This window comes from Trachemys scripta, chromosome 1, assembly GCF_013100865.1.
Source record: "Trachemys scripta elegans isolate TJP31775 chromosome 1, CAS_Tse_1.0, whole genome shotgun sequence".
Classification (NCBI taxonomy): Eukaryota; Metazoa; Chordata; order Testudines; family Emydidae; genus Trachemys; species Trachemys scripta.
The window spans coordinates 250,394,791-250,400,790 of record NC_048298.1 but is presented as its reverse complement, the minus strand read 5'-3'; the positions used below and the strand labels follow the sequence as shown (position 1 = coordinate 250,400,790).

Below are 6,000 nucleotides of genomic sequence, written 5' to 3'. Positions count from 1 at the left end.
TGGAGGATAGTTCCCCTGCCCCGCCCCACTCCATGCAAGGGCAACTGTTCTGCCTTAGCAACCTTCAACCCCTCTTCTGAGCAGATGGGCCTGAGGTCTAAACTCTGGATCTCCTACCTCGAGCACTAGCCCTTACATATTGGTGCCCTGACTTTTGTAGCTATTCTAGGTCAACAATCTGAAAAGACAAACGCTCAAACCCGCAGATGCCTAAATCGATATTCTTCTAAAGGAGCTAAATATGTTCAGAGATGGCTCATTGACCATCAACCCCCGTGCCCTTACTCACGGACCAACCCCTGTTCCCCTCAAAAAGTGCTTTCCTTGCAGGCAGGGGATGGCTTGGAAACCTGCTTTGTTACCTGCCCCAGCCCTTCCATTCACACCGCCTCTCCCGTACGACGGGCTCTTTGTTACCGCGGCCCTGGAGTTAATCCCCATTTAACCTCTTCTCCGCTACCTCCTTCTCCAGGGGGGCACAGAGCCAACGTTGGCACGGAGCCGGAGCCTTCCCCACCCCCTTGGATGCCTGGGGAGAGCTGAGCGGAGACGGACACTTTGGACTCTAGAGCGTCCAGCTGCTCAGGAACCAGCTGAGCCCGCCAATAGCAGGCGGGCGGCAAGAGGCAGCTGCCCCCTCCCTGCCGCCGGGCGCTGAGGGCTCCGGGCTGCCGCGCCAGGGGCGGAGAGGAGCGGCGGTGGCAGGCAGGGCGCGCTGCTGAACGCTGGAGGGGGCTCTCGGCCGCCTCCTCCTCCTCCTCCTCCTCCAGCCGGCGGCTCCCTCTCTCCACTTCCCCCTCCGGGAGGGGGCAGGTTTAGGGGAGGGGTAGCGGCAGCAGCGAGCGGCGTCCAGTTCCCGCTTCCCCCGGTCCGTAGGAGGCAGCGGAGCTCCGGTCCCTCCCGCGCCCGGCCGCCGCCGCCCTCTCAGCGCCGAGCCAGCCAGGCGGACATGGCGCCCCTGATTCAGCTGCCCCCCTGCTGCCCTGCCCCCGCCGCCTCCCCGCGGAGCCTTTAATGGCTCGGACCTTCGGCGGCCGAGCCCGACTCCTCCTGCGCCAGCCAGAGGGAGCCTAGCGAGCGGGAGCCGAGCAGCCCCAACGCCGCGCACGGTGAGAGCCGCCCGGGGAACAATGGGCTGCTGGGGGTGGGGGGAGCGATTGCACCGAGCGGCCCCGGCGGGTGTGTGGACCGACCGCAGCGGGGTGGGTGGAAAGAGCCTCCTCGCCCCCGCCCCTAGCCGGCGCCTGTAGCGAGGCGCTGGCCGCGGGGGAGAGACGCAGCCCCTGTGATACGCGGGGGGCCCCGCCGGCGCGCAGTTGCTCAGCCCCGGGCGCCGGGCTGCGGCCGGAGCAGAAGTTGGTGCCTTTTGGTTGCTCCCATTGCGGGGAAGTTGCTCGTGGGAGGAGGGGGCGGCTGCCCGGGGCTGTGCGTGGGTGCGAGCCCCAGTGGCTGCAGCCTCGGGATGCGGGGCCCTTTGGGACACTCTCCTCCCTCTTGTCCCGGAGCGGGCGCGGAGCTGCTGCCAGCCTGGCGGGATGTGCTCGGGGGTCGGGCTGAGCGGGGGGCGCTCCCCGGTAGCTGGGGGTCGGACCGACGGGGGCAGAGCCGCTTTCACATAGACAATTGACTGCGAGAGGGGCGCGTTCAGAGCCCTGCTCCGGGAGCAGCGCGACCCGGGTAGGGAGGCTCCCTCGGGGAGCAAGGCGCTTTGGTGTCTTTATTGAAAGGCCTTCCCACCCTCTTCCCAATTCCTCGGTGTGATGGGCCTCACCGCCTATCATCAGGGCTGTCCAGAGGATTCAGGGGGCCCCTTCCATTAAAAAAAAAAAAGTTGCAATACTATAGTAACATGTATTTGAAAATGTAAAAAATAACCAGTGAAATACAGGCAAAATTAATTTTTAATAATTTGAAACTACACAAAATACATTATTTAAAATCATTAAATGCTTTAATGGTATGTATACATTTGCAATTACATAATGGGCTGTCGCTGGGTGATGGTTGGTGCCAATGGGCTGTCGCTGCCTGGGGGTGGCGCTGCTGTTGCCCAGGGCTGGGTGGGGAGCTGGGCTCTGGGTCGGGGGGTGCTTGGCTCCCAGGGTCTGGGCTTGGAGCTGGTGGTCAGGGCTACGGGGGCATGGGGTCAGGGGGTGCCCAGCTCAGAGGGGCTGTGCTTGGAGCTGGGGGCCAGGGATGGGGTCAGGGGGTGCCTGGCTCAGAGGGGCTGTGCTCAGAGCTGGGGGCCAGGGATGGGGTCAGGGGGTGCCTGGCTCAGAGGGGCTGTGCTCAGAGCTGGGGCCCAGGGCTGCAGGGGATGGGGTCGGGGGTGCCTGGCTCAGAGGGGCTGGGCTCAGAGCTAAGGGTCAGGGCTGTGTGTGGGGGGGTGTCAGGCGGGTGCCCGGCTCAGAGGGGCTTACCATCCTGCTTACTCCTGCCTCTCCCGGCGCCTCAGCGTGCCATGTCCAGGAGCGGCCCTGGACACCGCTGCAGTGGTGCGGCTCCACGGGACCTGAACTCCCCCTGCTGGGCCAGGAGCTCGGAGCCCCGCCCCCGCACCACACGGCTCTGAGCAGGAGGAGCTCAGGCCACGCGGCTGCAGCGCCATCCAAGGCCGCTTCTGGATGCGGTGCGCTGGGGGATGGGGGAAGGCAGAGGCGGGGGGGAGCCTCCGACATTCTTGTGGGGGGCCTTGGCGCAAATTGCTCCACTTGCCCCTTCCTCTGGGCGACCCTGCCTATCATACATCTGCACATCCAGCCCAAGTGGCACCATTCATGGCCATGCCTGGGACTGGGAAGCATGTGTGTGTTAAAGCAGGCTTGACATTCACCAAGTATCTAGTGTAGTGTTTTAACCCTCTGGTTCCCCGCTCCCATATGTCTTCTTGAGCAAACACATAACAGGAGTGCAGATAAATCTCATATACGGTAAAAGGCAAAATGGTCACCTGCAGATAGCAATACAATACATGGTGACTTCAGCGGCCTCCTTTCCCACTAGTTCTGGAATAATTTATAGCCAGAACTTCCTCCAGTTTCAAATTTAGAGATGAAGTTTATTTTTCTGTACTGTTTCTGAATAATGTTAATAGTGTGTTAACTGTCCAAGGAATGTTTAAGTAAAAGGAGCTCATTTCCATATGAGCAGCGTTTAGTTTCTTATGTTAGTGAAAAATTGAGGTTCTTTAAACTGTAATTTGTGAGCAATAGGGTTTCATCTTTATAGTTGTTTAAAAACAACAACAAAACAAACTCCTAGGAGCTTTGTAGTACTTGGCTGTTTTATTGCTGAAGTAAAATAAATGGAATGTTTAGTGTTTTTCAATTATGGTCTCTTTACAAACTTGCCTTCAAGTAGATTAGTCCCTGGGGGGATGAAAAGATAACTGTTTAGGGAAGGGTATCACTCAGCTGTTATATTATTATTTTTATCTCCTAGATATGCAGAGTTTTTCTCCCTGTATTGCTTCCAATTTATTTTTACAGGAAGCAGTTGATATTGGAGTTAATCCAACCAAAATAAAATTCTTAGAGTACATTTAAAAAAAAACCCTCAAAAATCTGTTTTAATAAATCTGCTGTCTGTTCTAATGAAGCTTTCTTCAACATTTCAGTATCCAGCTGAGGTGTGGCGGATACTTTGTTTTATAATTGGTCAGATTATACAAGATCTGCTCAGCTGTGGTTCTATATTGGCCATATGCCAGAATCTTGAAGTCCTCCCCAGATTGAACTAAGGTGAAGCAAGTTAGTGCTTTGTGCAGCCGAAGGTAGAGCATTGCATGCTGGGGTTTGTGGTTTCTGTGGACTGAACCTCATTTCAAGATGTGGGTATCTGGGGACCAGGCTGTTAGGTGACCTCACTTTATTCTGCCCCCTTATCAAGTAGCATTCTCTTCTCTTGTTCTGAACAAGACATAGTTTACCTATTTTTGCCTTGTTTTTGTGAATTAAATTCTCAATTATACCTTTAATGCAGGATCAGATAGTAGAATTGCATGATGGGATGTGGAAAATAGCCTTTTTTTAAAAAAAGATTCTTTTGATAAGTAGCAAAAGGTTCAGTGGAAGTTATTAAAGATCATGTTAAAAGTACATGATTAATGTCCTAGGAGAGAGAGACTGTATCTGAAAGTTTCAGCACTCTGTCCAAATATCTTTTTAGCTCCTGTCTTTCACACTTAAGTTTAATTCTTTTGACAGAAATAAGAGATTTATATTATCTAGTATTGTTACAAGTAACACCAAGTATTATTATAATGGAAAGGTCATGAGCCACATAAACAACAAGAGTATGTGACTTTAAAACCACAAATTGGTAGGGGAAGAAACTAACTATTTTGAAATTACTTAATTTCAAGCTGAAAATGTCCCCTTTGAAGTTGAGATAAAGGTTACACAATGAATAACGTACCTTTTTAAAACAAGCTACTAGTAACCAAGCTCTTATGACGTTTAAATGTTCAAAGAATAGTATACCAATTAGAGATGACAGTGAACAAGATTTTTTCCTTAATGGAATAGTAGGTTTACAAAGATATTAAGAAGACAGTTTTAGTGTACCATCGTAAAATTTCCCCCCAACCCTGATGTTAGGTCAGATTAATTTTACTTTACAAATAAAATCATGCCTTCATTTTGGAAATCAAGACAGTTAGCAGTTCTATATTATCTTGGGCCTGGCATTATCTAAACACAAATTTTAAGGTGAGAAATAAATCTTGATAATATGGTAGATTTAGTTCACTAAAAGGTCAAGGTTTTCAGGGGTTGTGGGTGTTTACCAGATTCTGACATTTAAAGTTTGTGAATGGACTATTGAATTAAGGTTGAGCTGAAGGAGAAGTTCACTTTGCTGGTGGTGAAGAAGCCATTGAGGGACTAATTACCGGTGCTTATAAAGGTCATCAGGCTCAGTCAGCTTTAAATTCGTGCAAAATGTCATTAAGTTTGGCCCACGGAAATACAGATGAATTAGTCAGTTAGGTCAGCCTCTTCATCTGATGTGTATGGGGGCAGAGGTCCACTGCATATGGGAATTTTGACCTTCGCTGTAATAAAGTCATGCTGGTTAAAGGCATAGGTGCTGGAACAACTTTTATAGTGGGGTTGAACAAAACTGTAAGCTCTGTATATAATGGAAACCACCTCAAACCAGAGGGTGCTGCCACACCCCTAATTCCAGCACCTCTGATTAAAGGTTATGAAAATGAAAACATGATGTACTTATTTAGGGAATTTAGGAAGTAGAGTTTAAAACTAAGCATTGTCTGAAACCAGAAACGAAAAGTTGTTTTAGTTTTTTAGATTGAAAAAAGGGCTTTGGGAAGAGAAAAAACATCTGTCTTGTGTAATAGCTAACTAAAATGTGGTCCAAGATAAAGTTAAAGGGCCTGATTTTTCAGAGGTGCCACCTCTGCTTTTATTGACTTCATTTGGAGTTGTGGTTGCTCAAACTTGTGAAAATGAGTGTCCGTGAATTCTATAAAATAAAATCAGTATTGTCTATAGATAATTATGATATATAGAATGGAATGAACCAAACAAAACCCTGGAGTTTTGAAATCTAAAACAAATGTATATTTTGGATAGATTTTTGCAGTTTGTATTTTTTGATTTATTATATCGCTGGTCTTGAGGAATAGTTGCAAGTGAAATGATTTAGTAGAACTATTCAAAAATGGGTAGAAACTTTGATTTCATTCTCATTTTTCATCCATATATTCGGTTGACTTTGCTTTGAGGCCAAAATAAATGTGTGCAGGTTGTGTGGTGCTGAAATTACCATAATGAAAGTACTAAGAGCAAAGGCTATGCCCATGTTTCTAATGTCTTATTTTACTTTTTAAATTGCCCTTTCAGGCTCATGCTCTCACTGGCTGATAACGTAGAAGTAAAAAGGAAACATTGCACAATTCATGGTGAGCTTTTTCAGAATGAACAGATAGCTTGTGATAGACGCCCACTAACACTTCTTCAGTCATAAGGTGTTACTATA

General features: G+C 49.1%; 1 protein-coding gene across 5 annotated transcripts in view; it reads left to right on the top strand.

Annotated features, from left to right (window-relative positions):
- Nucleotides 1-736: 736 nt before the first annotated feature.
- FARP1 (FERM, ARH/RhoGEF and pleckstrin domain protein 1) overlaps nucleotides 737-6,000 on the top strand; it is a 337,576-nt gene continuing 332,312 nt past the window's right edge. For 3 of the 5 annotated variants that reach the window (XM_034758230.1, XM_034758229.1, XM_034758231.1), the window contains exon 1: nucleotides 737-1,109. The gene's annotated coding sequence lies outside the window, so the exon portion shown is untranslated. Of the gene's footprint in view, nucleotides 1,110-1,335; nucleotides 1,356-6,000 lie in introns of those variants that run through there. The other 2 variants (XM_034758227.1, XM_034758228.1) reach the window with 2 other exon arrangements.